We start from the raw sequence: 18,323 nt of genomic DNA, 5'->3' as shown, positions 1-18,323 counted from the left end.
CATGTGATTGGATTGTAAAAGAAATTGAACAGCAGTATCTGTATTTTACAGTGTTAGTATATTTTCTGTCCAAACAATATCTGTTTCATGTTTACTGTGTATTTTTTTTTCCTTTTTTTAGCATAAAATTTACTTTATTTAAAACATTTGAAAGAGGTAATTTTCAAAGTACACTAGACATAATAAATGTATATATAACTTGCTTTGTTAGACATCTACTGTATACATTCAAGTAAATGCTAAACTTCCAATGACAACTATATTTGAGACAAAAATTAAACATTTACAATAATCAGGTTCCTAAAAGTACTATTTTTAATACCTATAAGAAGAAACTTATTTTAGTGCTTTTATTTCCATTCATGCATCTATACATTCCTTTATTCACGAACAGTATGTTTCTGTTACTAGAAACACATATCCAAAGCTTTTATATCCTTTTAAATCGATTTAACATTCTAGCTCTTTGGGATGAGGACAGGGAAGTCCAAACAAATAACTCAGACAATCTTTCTTAAATTATTAGAGATGATTGACTTTATGACACACCCTATTTCAACTTAGATGTGAAACTTTGAGAACATATTATTGAAAAAAATTCAAGTCCACATATTTAAGGTAAATCATCTTTTTTTACGTGTGAATTTGTGTAGGTTAAGGAGCATCCACTAAAGCAAGCTTCCCTGTGATTGGTTCTGGACACTGCACTCCATGTCTGGTTTATACATTCTCTTCCAACTTGATTTGGTTTAGTATCTTCAGGAGTTATAGTCAGCACACTGCTTGAATACGTCAGGCACATAGGAACTAGTTTTCAACAAGTATTATAACTTTTGTTTATTCCATTACAGATATTTTTATGTGCATCTTAAAAATTGTTTTGGTTTTGAAGCATAGTTAAAAAAACTTTTTAAGGTTACAAGTTATAAAAAACAGAAAATTTCATACAAAATACATGAATTACTGTACAATAAATATCTCTGTAGCCCCCAAGAAATATTACATGTTTCTCAGATGCTTCCTGAGTGCTCCTCCACTAGCAATACTCTCTGCCATTCTGACATAAAGTCTAGGCACATAAATGAATGTGGATAATGTCTCAAGCATATCTGCAGTTTATAAAACATATTAAAACATGTTTCTAGATTTTTTTAAAATTTAATGAATTTTATTTTGAAATAAATTCAATCTTACAGGAAGAGTTGCAAAAACAGTACAAACCCCATACATAGAACGCCATCATATACCGACCCCCTTCCCCGAAACCCTGATCCACCACCTTTAACATCCTGTCCCACCACCATTTCTTTCTTTCCCTCCCTCTCTCCCTCCCTCCCTCCCTATCTATCGTCCATCATCTATTGCTCTGTCCTCTGAACATATGAGAGCAAGCTGCACATATCTTTGAACAAACAATATAATTCATGTATACCTTTCCCACGAACAAGAACATTGTTTTATGCAGTCTCATTTAAGTGCAGCTAAGAAGTTCAAGAAATTCAACATTGATACAAAGCTTACATTCTATTTTTCCATTTTTTGTGTGTGTATGTCCCATCTGTGTCCCTTTGAGCCTCCTCTCCTCCATCCTCAGATCCCATCCAGGATCATCCTTGGCATTTAATTGTCATCTATTTAGATTGTCTTTCTTTTTTTTTTTCGACTGTGGAAACATATATATAGACTAAATCTTCCCATTCCACTCCCTCCCTAGCATTCCATTAGTGGGATTAATCACATTTAGAATGTTGCAATGCTATCACCTTTCTACCATCCGTTTCTAGAAGTTTCCCTTCACCGCAAACAGAAACCCTACTCTCATTTCTTAACTCCCCATTGCCCCTTCCCACACTTCTCGGAATCCCTACTCTACTTTTCATCTCTATGATAATATTCTCTGATACTTTCTTTGTGTTTACCGTGGGGCTTAAATTTAACATCTTAAATCTATAACAATCTTGTTTTTCTTTGATACCAACTTAGCTTCAATATGACACATAAGCAATGTTCCTATACTCCGTTATTCCCCCACCTTTATGTAGTTCTTGTCAAAAATTACATATTTTACATTGAGTCCAAAACCACGGATTTATCATTACAGTTTATGTATTTTAGATCTTGTAGGAAGTAGATAGTGGAGTTATAAATCAAAAATACAATAGTATTGGTATTTATATTTACCATGTGATCTTTACTGGAAATCTTTATTTCTTCACGTAGTTTCAGTCAGTTGTTTAGTGTCCCTTCCTTTCAGCCTGTTCAGCGCCCTTTAGCATTTCTTATAGGACTGATTACTGGTGATGAAGTCCCTCAGATTTTGATTATCCGGGAATGTTTTTGTCTCCCCCTCATTTTTATCCTCTAGGTGTTTGTGAATTGTCCAAGTCTCTGATGGTTATTGACTTCTATTTGTATTCCATTGTGGTCAGAGAATGTGCTTTGAACAAATTCATTTTTTTTTTTTTTTTAATTTATTGAGGCTTGTTATTATGTCCCAGCATACGGTCCATTCTGGAGAAAGATCCATGATCCCTAGAGAAGAATGTGTGTCCCGGTGACCTGGGATGTAATGTTCTATATATGTCTGTTAAAATTCTTTCTCTCTCTCTCTCCTTTCTTTGTTTCTCTGTCGGTAAGGCTCTCTTTAGTATCTGAAGTAGGGCAGGTCTTTTATTAGCAAAATCTCTCAGCATTTGTTTGTGAAAAATTTAAGCTCTTGCTCAAATTTGAAGGAGAGTTTTGCTGGATAAAGTATTCTTGGTTGGAAATTTTTGTCTCTCAGAATTTTAAATATGTCATGCCACTGCCTTCTCGCCTCCATGGTGACCGCTGAGTAGTCACTACTTAGTCTCATGTTGTTTCCTTTGTATGTGGTGAACTGCTTTTCTCTTACTGCTTTTAGAACTTGCTCCTTCTCTTCAGTATTTGACGGTCTGATCAGAATATGTCTCAGAGTGGGTTTGTTTGAATTTAGTCTATTTGGAGTTCACTGAGCATTTATGCTTTGTGTATTTATATTGTGTAGAAGGTTTGGGAAGTTTTCCCCAACAATTTCTTTGAATACTCTTTCTAGACCTTTACCCTTCTCTTCCCCTTCTGGGACACCAATGAGTCTTAAATTCGGACGTTTTGTTTTATCTATCATACCCTGAGATCCATTTCAATGTTTTTGATTTTTTTCTCCATTCTTTCTTTTGTTCTTTCATTTTCTGTTCTGTGGTCCTTGAGGAGGCTGAGTTGTTGTTCAACTTCCTCTAATCTTGTATTATGAGTGTCCAGAGTCTTTTTAATTTGGCCTACAGTTTCTTTAATTTCCATAAGATCTTCTATTTTTTTGTTTACTCTTGCAATTTCTTCTTTATGCTCTTCTAGGGTCTTCTTTATGTCTTTTATATTCTGTGCCATGCTCTTCTTCATGTCCTTTATATCCTGTGTCATGCTCTCATTGCCTGCCTGTAGTTCTTTGATTAATTGCGCGAAGTACTGTGTGTCTTCTGATCTTTTGATTTAGGTGTTTGGGTTTGGGTTCTCTATATTGTCTGGTTTTATCATATACTTTAAGGTTTTCTGTTGTTTTTGGCCTCTTGGCATTTGCTTTACTTGATCTCTAATATGTTAGAACTGCAGCTTGGTGGCATACACTTTCTCTAACCAGCAGATGGCGTCCGTGAGTCACCTCTTCCCTTCAAGTCAGTTCTCCGCAACTTTATCTTTGTGGTGTGTGGGGATCTGACTCTTGTGGGGTCCAGTTGGTGCACTTAATTTGGGTGTGTTCTTGGTGCTGTCTGCCCTGAATGAGGGGCGTGTGTCTGAGCGATTAGGGAGGCAGGGCAGGTTTAATAATCAAACCTCCCAGGTGTTCCCGGAGATGTAAGGCTGTTCTCTGCCGCTGACCCACAAGTCCTTGGTATTGGTGTAGGTTCCCTGGGATTTCGGAATGGTTCCCCCTTCCCTGCTGTGCTCTTCCAGGACCTCTGCTGAGGGAGGGCTGTGCCATGTCACAAGTGTGCGCCAGCCTCCAGGGAAGCCTTGGGACTCCAGGCCGTGCGGGGGCATTCCCAGCCTGCTTCAAAGTTGGTTGAATGGGGCGCGTTAACTTCCCCCTTTTTGCACAGCACTGTCCTCCCAGCTCTGGGACAGTGAGCCGTGGGTGTATTAAAGGCCACTGTCCTCGGCTGACACTGTGGCGTGTGCGCGGTGCTGTGGGAAAGACTCCTGGTCACACTGGGCTTCCCGGTGCGACTCTGGGCTGCGGGCCCCGCCTGGGCAGGAGCGTCCCCCGTCCGCCAGGGAGATGGCTGCAAGTCATGCGGTCCTTTCTCCCTTTGGCTCCCCTTTGCTCCCCTGGGCCTGAGATAGTCGGCAGCGGGTGTGGTAAGGGGTATTCTCCACACCAGACACTGAGACATTAGCCCAGCCTGCTCCCGCCATGCTTCACTGTGTGGCTCTCCCCATCGTATCTGCAGCTGCTCCCAGGCTTTTTTTTTTTTTTTCCTTCTTTTTTTTTTTTTTTAAAGAACTAGTTCATCTCCAAACGCCAACCCACCGTTTCCCACACCGCACATGGCTGAGGGACTTTCAGCCAATTCACTCACTCGTTTCAGAATGCAGACTCCTGGTTTCATCAAATGCACGGTCCCTGTAGATTTAGCAGACCTTGTCTGGCTGGTGCTACTCTGGAACTGGTGTTCTGGGTCACTTTCTGGTTTTTATCTAGTATTTTTCACAGAGGTGTTTTTTTGCCCTGTCTCACCTAGCCGCCATCTTAGGTTCTCCCGTTTCTAGATTTTTATGGATTATTTATACTCTTCTATCATAGGGGCATAGCACAATTTATTTATCTGTGTCCATGTTCACGTAAGCACATGTTTCTGTAGGTATATGTCAAGAAGTAGAATTGCAGAGTCTGTTTTCCTAGAGTGGTTGTAACAGCTTTTACGTCAGCTGGCAGTGTATGAGGCTTCTCATTCCATATTCTCACCTGTTCTTGGTATTGTCATGCTTTAATTTTTGCTCATCTGCAGGTATGTAGTGGTGTCTCATTGTGGTTTCCTTCTGCGTTAATCACTGCACAGTTTGCATGCCTTGTTTTTGATAGTTGCATAGATTCATTATAATTTACTTGACTACTCCTCTTTTGTTGGGTAATTAGGTAACTTTGACTTTTAATTGATATACTTAATAATAGCTGGTTTTACACTGTGGAAAGGAAGACTGATAATAGGGAACCATCAATTGATAAAGTAAATATTTATATCATGTGTTTCAAAGTTCTTTTATAAGTTAATTATTCAGAAAATACATTTTTTCATGAAAAATCTAAATGGTAGATTCTAAGGTTAGTCTAGCAAAAGCTGATTTAATCTGTAATATTTACCTTTAGCATTGGTTCAGGTTCTGGGTTTTGTGTAAGATGACCTGATTAGAAGGAGCATATTGGCTAGGACTTGACATCTGTAAACATTTGAAATCTTTAGAATCTATTTTTGAAGGGTTTTCCACATCCTAGGGCATGTGCCATGTTGGAATCATGCAATTTGGGAGCTGGAGAGAATCTTGAAAAAGTCAGTAACTACAAAAGAAGCAGCAGAAGTTGGGAAGCATTCACATGCATTGCTGAGTGGTAGTTTAGAGCCCAGGCTCTCTGGTCTTTTTTTTACTTCTTTCCCTTTTTCAGTGGTTTGTAAATTCTGTCCCTTCCACCAGCAGAATTCTTTTTTATTTATCTTTCCAAATGAAATCTCTATAGAACTCCATAATTTACACCTGGATAAAACTGCAGCTCTACTAGTTAAAGTGTGGAGATGGAAGAAGTCAGTTACTTTCTATGGAGTTCTTCCTAAAGATGCTAGACCTCCAAGGACCATAGGGAGAAAGCCCCTGCCCATGTGTTACTGGACCTACTCAATCCAGCCCTACCCTAGATTGTGAACTATTCGGAATTACTGGATCACCTAACCATCCAATCACAATGGCATTCTAGACAAGCTTAGACTCATTCACATCACTGTAAGCTTGTATAAATAACTGATCTTCATTCCCATTGCACTTGCAGATTTTGTGATTGAATTGTATTGGTGCTAAGGAATCTTTTATTGTTAAAACATGTATATCAAGTAGGAGCGTTAGTGATACTGGAACATTTAGGTCATTTGTAAGTTTTTTTTTCTTATGAGTTGGAAATTGTTTAGCTTATTAAAAGTTTTAGATAAAGATAACTTTTTCCTGGATATGTTTCAACTTAAAGTTTTGAGAAGCTTTTATTGTTTTTGTACTAAGAAGCATGAATCCATTTTGAAGGCTTGAGAGAATTATACATTCTGATTTTCCAAAGTGAGGAATAGTGGGCTTTTAGAAAGGAAAGAGTAATTATTTGTGATTCTACTCTAAGAACCAGTTTAACATAATGGAAATTCATATGGAAACCAGGTAAATATTTATTAAAGTAGAATGTTCTGATTAGTAAGAATTTATTTTCTGAAAAAAAATTTTTAACTAATTTTTTTTACATAAATTTTTTTGTGATGTTTGATGTTGATGATCAAGTTTGTCTTTTCCAAATAGAAGATCAGGGAGTGAGGACGCCTGTAGAAGTAATTTGATTAGTTGGGGAAAGTTGTGATCTTATATAGTACAGAAGACCAATATAAGGGAGAGGAGACTTGGACACTTGAGTAGAAATTGCATAGATGTTACCTTCTGTAATAAGACTTGTTTTATTTCAGATGATAAAAGTTTAAGACTTGTGTAATTCTGATGCATTGTGGCACACGTTAGATGTCTCTTTAGAATGCTCTGTGTTTAATGAACTTTAGAGTTTAGTGTCTCACTTAACTTAGAGAGAGGCTGCAGATTCTCTAGTTTTTGACCTGGTGTGATGGCACAGGTCAGAAAACTCTGAAATCCAACAGCTAAAACTTGCTTAAAGCATTTTGCTGTTTCACAAAATCTTCTTTGCTCTATGTAACCATTTATAAAAAAAAGCTATTTTAGCTTTCAAAATTTTGTGAACCAGACAACTTTTTCTATTTATTTTTTTTGTTTCTTTATTGTTTTGACAAATTTTCGCATGTACATATTGTTTTCCTAGTTTTGTAGCACATTCTTAGTGTAAAATAAAACAATATTATAGAATGCTTAAAAAACAGACTAACCAAATTTTTGATTTATTTAGTATGTAGTCTGCTAACCTTGGAAAAATACTTTTCAATATTTTGAGTTCACTATAGTCTTTCAATTCCTGGTCAATACTTTTTTATCTATCAATTACCAAGCTCCCTGTAAACTATAACCCAGCAACACACATGCTGTAAACACACTATAGACTAATTGTGCAGGTATTTGGAAAAGCGATTCACTTTTTAAAATCCTATTAGAAAATTGACTTCGATATTGCCAGTATAATGTGGTTTATGATTTATTTTGTGGTTTGAATTTGGGCTTTTATATGTACAGTTCAAATCTTCACAAGCTTCAGTGGTTGATGGAAGTTGGGTGAAATGATCGTGACATAGAATAATTATTCTACTTTCTTGTTTTAAATCGAAGTTAAATTTAATTGTTAGTATGTTACTTGAAAGAGAAAGCAGGCTTCCTATCTTGAGATAGCATATTATGTAAAGGAAAACAAATTGTTTTGTATTAAAAGAAAGATAATGAAAAAGGGAACGTGATTACTAATATTGCTGAATTTTGTAGTCCTAATTAGTGAAAGAAGTAGAAAGAAGGTAGTTCAATAATAACAGTAAAAATGGAAACAACTTCTGTAATTTATACCAACAAAGAGTTGGCTATTTAAGAATGAGATTGCTTAATAAGGTTCTCTTCTATTTGCCATAGACTATCTGGCTAAAATATAAGCTGAGGTTTTCGTCAGGTCCCATCGAGATGGCACTGAGCCTGATTTAGGGAAGCCTTTGTGTATGCAGTCTTCATAGTACTCATCTCCTTTTTCTTTCTGTCTTTTTTTTTCTTTGCAGGGTGGGGAGGTGTTATTTTTGCTACATTTGCTATTTTAACCTGTCAGTTAAAAAATAATTACTATGTCAGTATGGCTGGCAGCTCATATAGGAAAAATATGCTGTCTCTCTCTCTCTTTTTTTTTTAAATATGCTGTCTCTTAATTAAAGGTGATTACAGTTTTTTTCTGTCTGTAAATGTGCTTGTTGTGTAATGAGAATGCATTAGTCTCAGCCCCGATGTATGAAATGAAAGGCAGCAAGAAGCAGCACCATTGTTATCTCTCCAGGCGTGTCTAATGAATCGTGTTTCCATGTTCTCTCGGTCACGCCGTAGAGTGCCCTCAGCCAGGGCTAAGCCTCCTGTAAAATGCTCTTTAAGATTATTGTAGCAAGAACAGAAATGTTGGATGAATGGGAGTGGGGAGAGAATACCAACGAGTCAGCTGCATTTCAAACACTTACAGCTGCAAGGATTACTCACTGTAATAGCAGTGACAGACAACTGTTTGAGCTTTAGTGTAAAGGCAATTTGGGGACTTGCCCTGTCAGAATTTTAGTGGCAAGCTGGTGTGTGTGTGTGTGTGCGTGCGTGCACGCGCGCGTGTTTGTGTGTGTGTGTGTCTGTTTCAAATCAGGTTATGTTTGAAGAGTAGAAGAAAATATTTTTAATTTTTATTGCTCAATTATGTAAATGTTGAAATCAATAATTGAGTCATCTTGATTGAAATCGTTGTCCTAGAGGAAGTTCAAAAATTTTTTTTATTTTGCAGCATTGATGGTTTTAAATGTAAACACTGTACCTGAATCACATATCTGCTTTTCCTTTTCAAAATTTAATTTTATCTTGTGATTTCTATCCTAAGAATATTGATCTTTCTCAGGATAAATTTTTGAACATGTAGTCTTCTTTGTTTTTAGCATGTAGCTGTTTAATAAATAATAGTAGCCTCATTTAAAAAATCTATTTTAAAGATGACAGACATCTGAAAGTAGTGCATGTTCACTGAAGAAAATCAAGAGAAAAATGCAAAAAGATAAAGCAGAAAATAATCATTCCAGCAACCAAATGTTAATTTTGGTGACAAGTCTTCTATTCATTTATGCGTATTGTATAACAAAATTAAGAGTATATTGATAATAATTTTAAAGGTTGAAAAATAATAATTATTTAAAGTCTTCTAAAGGAATAGCAAATGGTGGTGAGTTCAGTTCTCAGAAGTCAATAGCAGCCATTGTGCAAGATTTTTTTGCTGTGCAGCTATTAAAGTAACATTGCAGCTTGGTTGTTTTCTGTAGCAGTTGTCTTTTAAAGGTCTTGTGCAATTTATCTAGAAATTTATCTTTATGGTCTCCTTCACTTTAAAGTTTATTAGCTTTACATGGAAACCTGTGATCCATTGAAATGCCAACGTGGATCATGTCTGAACTGTGGAAAATGTCATTAAAATTCTGGTTATCCAGCAACTGGCAAAGAACCCATGCTGTTGGATTCCTTTGGAAGACATTATACTGTTAAAATTTTGAATTGCAACTCTGCTTCTCTATCTGCTGAATATTGTCAGTATTCATAATCAGTTAAAGTTGCAAATAGGTCAAAACAAATAGAGCATTTAAATATATATCTTCTGTACCTGACTCTTGATTGATGCATTGGCTTGAAGAAAGTTAAAATCCATATTCAACATAGTTTTGTTAAGTGATACCAAATATTCTACACGCACAGCAATTCCAGGAAATCAGATCTCTAAGAGGTTTGAATTTGATATACAAGTAGTAAGTCCATCTAGTTATTAATGACTTCAGATATATATATATATTTTACAAGTCAGTCAATGGCAGCATAACTATGATCAATCAATGATGTTATATGTAATTGGATTTTTATGGGTATCATGCTGTATTTCAGAATTAATGGAGCATTATGCTGCTTTGTTACTCAAAATTTTGTAAATCAATTTTTAAGAAAGATACTTCAAAGTGCTATGGAGTATTATTTAATTGGATGCAATTCATAAAATTAAATTAAGCGCCGTCTTACTATAATTCTGCTTAGTCCAGTTCTTATGAAGTAGATTTAATAATGTAAAACAGTTTGGTTTTGTTTTTAAACCACATTGTGTTTTATATATTGCGGATAGAGATCGAAAACAAAGGCAGTGGGCAAATTATAAACTCTGGATTCAGAGCTGTACTATCTTTAGCAGTTTGTTACTGAAACCTAATTGGGAAATAATCTTGTTTTGTGTATTTTCCTTTCATCTATTGTATTTTTGGAGTTTGGAGCAAAATTTGATTTTAGTAATTTTAACGGCTGAATTAAGGAGTGCCATCCCTTAAAGTGCACTCCCCCCCCCACGCCCCCACCAGTTTTTGCAGTGGCCAATGTGGTTACTGAACTCAATGTTCTGGATAATAGGTTTCATTAGTTTTGATGCCTGAGGTAAAAAAGCAGTAGGTGGGAGTAAGAAGTGTTTTTGATGTCTAGATGTTCATTTCAGCTGTTGCTGCAATATGATACATTAAAAGGAAATATGTATCATAGCTCAGAGGAAATACGTATTCTTTGAAAGTAATTCTACTTTTAAACTCTGTAAGGCAGGGTGACCTGAATTCTAAAAGCATGAGCTTGAATTTCTTCAAGGTTTTGCAATCTTTATGCTCCTCCCTTCTCTATTCCATTTTTCTCTACCCCCATTTTTTCCCCTTCAAGTAAAGTATGTCAGTTTCATTCGTTGAATTGGAAAGGATATCCTTCCAAGATCTCTGCTGGGAAACACATTGAAGTATATGCGGCTTTGATATTTTGCCATGTTGACTTTTTTCTTGAACCCTTTCTATAGTTTTTCTTTCAAAGAAGCTTATTAATTCTGCAAGGAGACATGTTTTGCAAAGTTGAAAGATGTTATATTACAATTTGGGGGGATTTTGAAAAATTACTCGGGCACTAAGCAGTAATTACTGCTATTTAATTTTCCTCTCTGAAACTCTGTCTCTTGTAAAAAAAATTTATATAGCACTTAAGGTTTAAATATTTGATTATATGAGGATTACTATTTTAAAAGGGTTGAATAACAGCAATTTATACAAATTTTGATTATAACTTTTATAATTTAAGTGAAATAACTTTAGTGCCTTTTTTTTTTTTTTTTTTTGGTAAACCAGCAGCTGCAGTAATTCTGAGTTTTATTTTTCATTCTTTATCTGGTTATAATAGACAAAATAAAAGGAGAGGAATGTTTTAATTTAGGAATTTTTGTTTTGGTTGACTCTGACCCCCCCCCCTTTTTTTTTTGTTAAATATACAGACATTTTTGGTTTCTTTGGTGCTTGCTTTTCTGAGACCAGCTGGCTTTAGAAAAATTCTTCCCTTATATATAAGTAGATTTATAAATATAATATGTAGTATACATAGTGGTAATCTTCTTTCTACTTTACATTCTTAAGGAATTAATATAGAAGAGATCAAAAGAGTAAGAAAGATTTTTTTTTTGTGATAGAGATTGTAGGTTTTTTAAAGATTGGACCCAGTACCTGCAGACCCTCTTATAGGCTTCTTGGCAGTTACTTTTCTTCTCAGTCTACCTTGCAAAGAAGATAGAGAAATAAATGATAAATGCATATCAACGAATTTATGGAAACTTAAATTAGATAAGCTACTTTCTGTGGCTGCCTCTATATCCCCAGCCCCCACCCCCACTCCATGGGAAAAAAAATAGAATATTCCCAGAAGAATGTCAATATCAAGCAAACGGAATATTGGTCTAAATTTTACAGTGTGTTTGTGCATGTATCTATGTGTGTGTGAGATATTATCTTAGATAAATGAGTTTTTTAAAAAAGCTAAAATGTGGAATGTGTCTGACTTTACCATGGAGTTGTACAAACGGATTGCAAATGATTTCAATTTTGTTTAATCTCTTAAATGATTACTTGCAACTTTTTAGAAGACGTTCACCTTAAGTGCAAGTTTTTGATACAAAGAGAAATTTAACATAAGCATTGAATATTGTCTTTCTAGCTAATGCTAAGCATGAAAGGAGGAGGTATACTTAATACTGACCCAATGGAGAGTTGTACTATAGTAGAAAGAGCATGTATTTAGAGCATGTATTTGTTTTATTGACTGCTCTCAAATCTTTAGTCTAATATGTGAGACTTATAATAGTTAAATGTATGTTTGAAGCTAAACACTGTAGCCTTTTTAAAATGCAATTTTATTGAGATATATTCACATATCATACAGACTGTCTGAAGTATATAATCACTGGCTCATAGTTGTCCATACATCCCCATGATCAATTTTAGAACATTTTCATTACTCCAGAAAAGAAATAAAAATAAAAATTAAAACCAAAATCCTCCCATACCCCTTATGCCTCCCTATTATTGACCAATAGTATTTGTGTGGTTTATTTGTTACTGTTGATTAAAGAATATTAAAATAATCCTGTTAAATATAGTCCATAGTTTGTAATAGGTACGTTTTTCCCCATATACCCCTCTATTATTAACTCCTTGTAATAGTGTTGTACAGTTGTTCTAGTTCATCAAAGAACTTTTTTATATTTTTACAGTTAATCACAGACATTTTCCACCACAAGATTCTCTATGTTTTACATTCCCATGTTTTAACCTCCAACTTTTCTTCTGGTGACATACATAACTCTGAACTTCCCCTTTCCATAACATTCACATACCATTTAGTACTGTTAATTATTCTCAGTTATTCTCACCATGACATGCTACTGTCACCTGTATCCATTTTTAAGTTCAACCTATTTAAACATTTTGCACATATTAAGCACCCTCTCCCCATTTTTTAGCCTCATTCTGTATCCTGGTAACCTATATTCTGTATTTTATGTCTATGAATTTACATATTATAATTAGTTCATACCAATGAGATCATACACTACCATTGTATCCTTTTATAATGACTTTTAGTGACATATATTTGAGATTTTGCCTGTTAACTTAGAAGATAATTTGCTATTGTTTTTAAAGCTTTAATATACTTTCCTTAAACATGAGGAGGTTAATGTAGTGTGATTTCTGTCTTACTTTGTATTATTCCTTTCTTCTATATTTCCTATTAAATTAGTGCCTAAACTCTGTATTAATTCATACATTATTATGTATTTATATAATATAAAGGGAGATATGAGAATTATTTTATAAAAAGTAATATTTATAAAGATAATTTTTTCAAAATAGTTTTCAGTATTTAAAAAATAAAAATATTTCCCTAAAACATTTTTATTGTTACATTTCCATTATTTACAATATTAAATGTGAAGTACGTAAAATAAGAAATAGTATATTGGGCTGTTGGAGATGATTCCTTTGCATTCTCTTGTTGCTGAAACTATTTTTTGCTTCTAATTTTTTATGAATTAAGATTAACCAATAAACACCATATCCTTTGCATTAAAGAAATTTTTTTGTCACGTAAGTTTAGAGTAGAAGCTCTTAATTAACACTCTGCTCTCATTCTCAACATTAAAAATATAAATGATCAATATAAGCATATTCATGATTTGCAGTAAGGCTTAAGTTCAGAAGCCTTGTTCAATAGTAAAATAAGTTTATATAAATTAGAGCAGTAAGAGATTGTGTTTCAGTTTTTTAAAAGAATAATTTGCACATAATAAAATTTACTGTTTATAATCTGTAGTTCTGTTTTGACCAATGTATATAGTCCTATAACCACCATCACAACAAAGATTTAGAACAGTTCCATACCCCCCCCATTTCTTCTATGTCCCTTTTGATATCAACCCGCCTTGTTACCCCCATCCCTGGCCACCATTGAGCAGTTTACAGTATGAATGGAATCATATAGTATGTAGCCTTTTGCATATTGCTTTTTTTCACTTAGTATAATGAGATTCGTTCATGTTTTTGCATGTATTAGTAGTTCCTTTTTATTTCTGAATAGTATCCCATTGTATGCACTGTTCCACTGGTCATTTCCTGGTTGAGGGACATTTAAGTGGTTTCCAGTATTTTGGCAATTACAAATAAAAGTGCTACAGGCTTTCACTATAGCTTTTTTTGTGTGAACATTAGGTTATTGTGAGTATTGCCGTAATTTCTGACACAAATTGCAATGCAATTCTGACTCTGTATGCAAGTTACGTCAGACTCAACAGGTTGAGGGTCCAGTCCCCTCAAGACTGATCTCACTTCAGGCACGCTTTGCAAGTTAGGGTTCCCAAGTACTCCTGATGAACTTGTGACAAATTGGCGGTTCCCATCACTGCTTCAGGTTCTATAATTCACTAGAATGACTTGTAGAATTCAGGAAAGTGCTGTTCTTACAATTCCAGTTTTATTATAGCGAAAAGGATACAGATAAGTTGGAGCCAAAAGAGAAGCATAGTGCAAGGTTTGGGAGAGTCTCAAACACTAAGCTTCCTTGTTCTTTTCCCATGGAGTCAGGACATGTCATCCTCCTGGGACATGACTGTGTATTGCCAGTCAGGGAAGCTCAACTGAGTTTCAATGTTGAGAATTTTTACTGGGGTTTTGTTGTGTAGGCATGATTGATTGAATCAATGTCCATGTGATTGAACTCAATCTCCAGTTCCCCTCCTTTCCCCAGAGGCTCAAAACCCCAACCTTCTGTTCACATGGTTGGTCTTCCTGGTGTGGCCAGCGCCTATGCTAAGACTTCCAGTATAGCTGGCCCCACCCTGAGTCATCTCATTCGTGTAAACTGTCAATTGTGGTTCCAGGGTATAGGGGCACCATGAATAACAAAGATATATGGTATTGCCAGTTTTTCATATATATATATTTTCTTAAATCAAAAAATGAAAAAAAAACCAAACAAAAAACACATTTCAAACAAGACAAAGGATTAAGAAAAACACATAACCTAAAATAACTACGTTGCTTCCAACATGTTCCTGCCATACCCCAAGAAAATTAACAAACCATAATCATACAAAAGCATAATAAAAACTAAATACCATAAAAAAATACATTGAAGCCAATTTTTTAATGCAATGGCCTTTTTTTTTTACTTTATTAAAAAATTAAAAATAAAAAACAATTCAAACAAAACAAAACAAAGGAATAAGAAAAACAACCTAAAATAACTTTATTGCTTCCAGCATGTCCCTACTATACCCCAAGAAAATTAACAAACCCTAACAAAACAAAGGAATAAGAAAAACAAATAACCAAAAATAACTACATACTTCCAACGTGTTCCTATCATACCCAAGAAAATTTGCAAACCATAATCATTCCTGAGCATTACCGTAATAGTGAGACTACCCTCAATAGCTTGTCTGTTCTTATTAGATTATTGTTCCCCCTTCACTAGTTGCTGTCTCTAGGTCCCCTACATTCTACAATATAAAATATTTATTTTACATTTTTCACTGAGTTCACATTAGTGGTAACATACACTATCTCTCTTTTTGTGTCTGGCTTATTTCACTCAGTATTATGTCTTCAAGTTTCATCCATGTTGTCATGTTTCACGACCTTGTTCCTTCTTACTGCTGTGTAGTATTCCATCGTGTGTATATACCACATTTTGTTTATCCACTCATCTGTTGAAGGACATTTGGATTGTTTCCATTTCTTGGCAATTGTAAGTAATGCTGCTATGAACATCAGTGTGCAAATATCTGTTCGTGTCACTGTTTTCAGACCTTCTGGGTATATACCAAGAAGTGAAATTGCTGGATCGAAGGGTAACTCGATATGTAGTTTTCTAAGGAACCACCAGACTGTTCTCCAGAGTGGCTGTACCATTATACAGTCCCACTAGCAATGAATAAGAGTTCTAATTTCTCCACATCCTTTCCAGCATTTGAAGTTTCCTGTTTGTTTAATGGCAGCCATTCTAATTGGTGTGAGATGATATCTCATTGTGGTCTTAATTTGCATCTCCTTAATAGCTAGTGAAGATGAACATTTTTTCATGTATATTTTAGCCATTTGTATTTCTTCTTCAGTGAAATGTCTTTTCATGTCTTTTGCCCATTTTATAATTGGGCTGTCTGTACTATTGTCACTGAGTTGTAGAATTTCTTTATATATGCAAAATATCAGTCTCTTGTCAGATACATGGTTTCCAAATATTTTTCCCATTGAGTGGATGTCTCTTTACTTTTGTCAGTTTATCTTTTAAGCCATTCCAATGGGTCTTTTCTCATATCATGATTTTAATTTGCATTTCCTTGATGGCTAATGATGCCCTGAACATTTTTCTGTGCTTATTTGCCTTCCATATATCTTCTTTGGTGAAGTGCCCGAGTCTTTTGTCCATTTTAAAAACTGGGTTTGTTTTATTAATGTTGAGTTCTGAGATTCTTTTTTTCCTTTAACATATTGTAAATACAAGTCCTTGTCAGATATGTGTTTTGTAACTGTTTAACCCGTCTCTGGCCTAACTTTTCTATATCTTTCTGTATCTTTTCCATAACTTTTAAATAGCAGACATTCTTCATTTTGATTCAGTCTTATTTATCAGATTTTCTTTCATGGATCTTACTTTTGGTGTCATATCTAAGAAATATTTGCCTAACCTAAGTGCATAAATATTTTCTCCTAACTTTTCTTCTAGAACTTTTATAGCCTTAGGTTTTGCATTTAGGTTTATGACCATTTCAGTTTATTTTTTCTATATGGTGTGAGGTATGATTTGAGGTTCACTTCTTCATATAAGGATATTCAGTAGTTCCAGTTCCATATGTTGAGGAGAGTATCCTGAATCTCCTTGGCACCTTTGTTGAAAATCAATTGACCATATGTTTGTGAGTCTATTTTTGGACTCTGTTTCCTATTCTTTTGATCTATGTCTATTCTTTCTCCACACCGTGGTGTCTGGTCTATTCTAGCTTTGAGGTAAATCTGGAAATTAGGTGGTGTAAGTCTTCCAACATTATTTTCCTTTTTCAATAGTGTTTTGACTGTTCTAGTTCTTTTGCCCTTTCCTAAAAATATTTAGATTACCTTCTCTATTTCTGTTAAAAATCCTGTAGGAATTTTGATTGAAATCGAGTTGAACCTATAGGTTAGTTTAGGAAGAACTGATATCTTAAAAAAACAAGTTTTCTAGACCATGATCAACATATACTTCTGTGGAAAGCAGTATGGCTGTTCCATAAAAAGCCTAGAATTACCATATGGCCCTCACCTAGTATGGTATATACTCAAAGAAATTGAAAACAGGGACTCAAACAGATACTTCTATAACAATATTCATAGCAGCAGTCTTCACTGTAGCCAAAAAAGTGAAACAACCCAAGTAGTCATCAACAGATGAATGGATAAACAAAACATGGTATATCCATACAATGGATATTATTTGATTGTACGAAGGAATGACATTCTGAGATATTGTGCAGCGTGGATGAATTTAAAAACCATTATGCTGAATGAATGAAGCAAAGAACATAAGGACAAATACTGTTTGATTTCACATATATGAAATATCTAGAAATAGCAAGTTTGTAGAGACTGAAAGTAGATTAGAGGTCTCTGGGGATGGAAGAAGGTGGATATGGAGAGTTGTTGCTTTGTGGATATGGTATTTATAAATTTGGGGGGAGGAGAGAGTTGAGAAAATATTTCTAAATTTGTCGATACAAAAGAGGACCATGGTGTAATGTTGAGTAAACAAAGATAATTACAGAATGAGTTAAGAAAAGAGGCAGTTGGTGGACCTTATTTATTAGATTCTGATGTGATGCATACTAAACTATTTAGGAGTGGGATTTGCTTTAATGTATGTCAAGAAAAAGAAAGAAAGAAAAACGGGAGTGGGATGGTTCAAACAGATGACAAGATGTTGATTGGTTTATGAATTTATTGTGCTTAATTCTCTTTATTAAATGTATTTGAAAATGTTAATTATTAAAAAGTATTTAAAAATTTGCAAAATAGGTGTTACCAACTTGGAAGAAAATCCTAGAAACAAAAGTAGAATACTCACTGAGCAAAAACTGCATACCAACACTCCTTTTAATGATGCAAAGGTTGGTCTTATGTAGAAAAACATTGACACTACCAACTTAGTTGAAGAGTACTTTAGAAGAGTTGGACTTTAAATGTTGACAAAGTTTTAGGAATTTTTGATGAATTTATTTTTCTTATATTGTCCATTTTATTTATGCACTATAGTGATATATGAAAAACATTTCTCAATAAGTCTAAAGTTACTCTTTAAATAATAGAATAAAAATCTTAAAAGGGTAAGAGCAGGATTATAGTCTGACAGCTTTTGTCCCTAGCCATCTGTAGAATAATGGTTCTTATTAAAATTGATGATGTCTTAGAGTCATTGGAATACATTAGGAAAGAAAAGCAAATTAATATGGGATGTCCCCCCCATAAATTTTT

At 34.6% G+C, this 18,323-nt stretch overlaps 1 protein-coding gene across 3 annotated transcripts in view; it reads left to right on the top strand.

The window, feature by feature from the left end:
* MED13L (mediator complex subunit 13L) overlaps positions 1-18,323 on the top strand; it is a 358,048-nt gene that overhangs the window by 179,985 nt on the left and 159,740 nt on the right. The window lies entirely within an intron of this gene.

This window comes from Choloepus didactylus, chromosome 23, assembly GCF_015220235.1.
Source record: "Choloepus didactylus isolate mChoDid1 chromosome 23, mChoDid1.pri, whole genome shotgun sequence".
Lineage (NCBI taxonomy): Eukaryota > Metazoa > Chordata > Mammalia > Pilosa > Megalonychidae > Choloepus > Choloepus didactylus.
The sequence above is the reverse complement of the archived record's forward strand: the minus strand, read 5'-3'. Positions and strand labels throughout refer to the sequence as shown.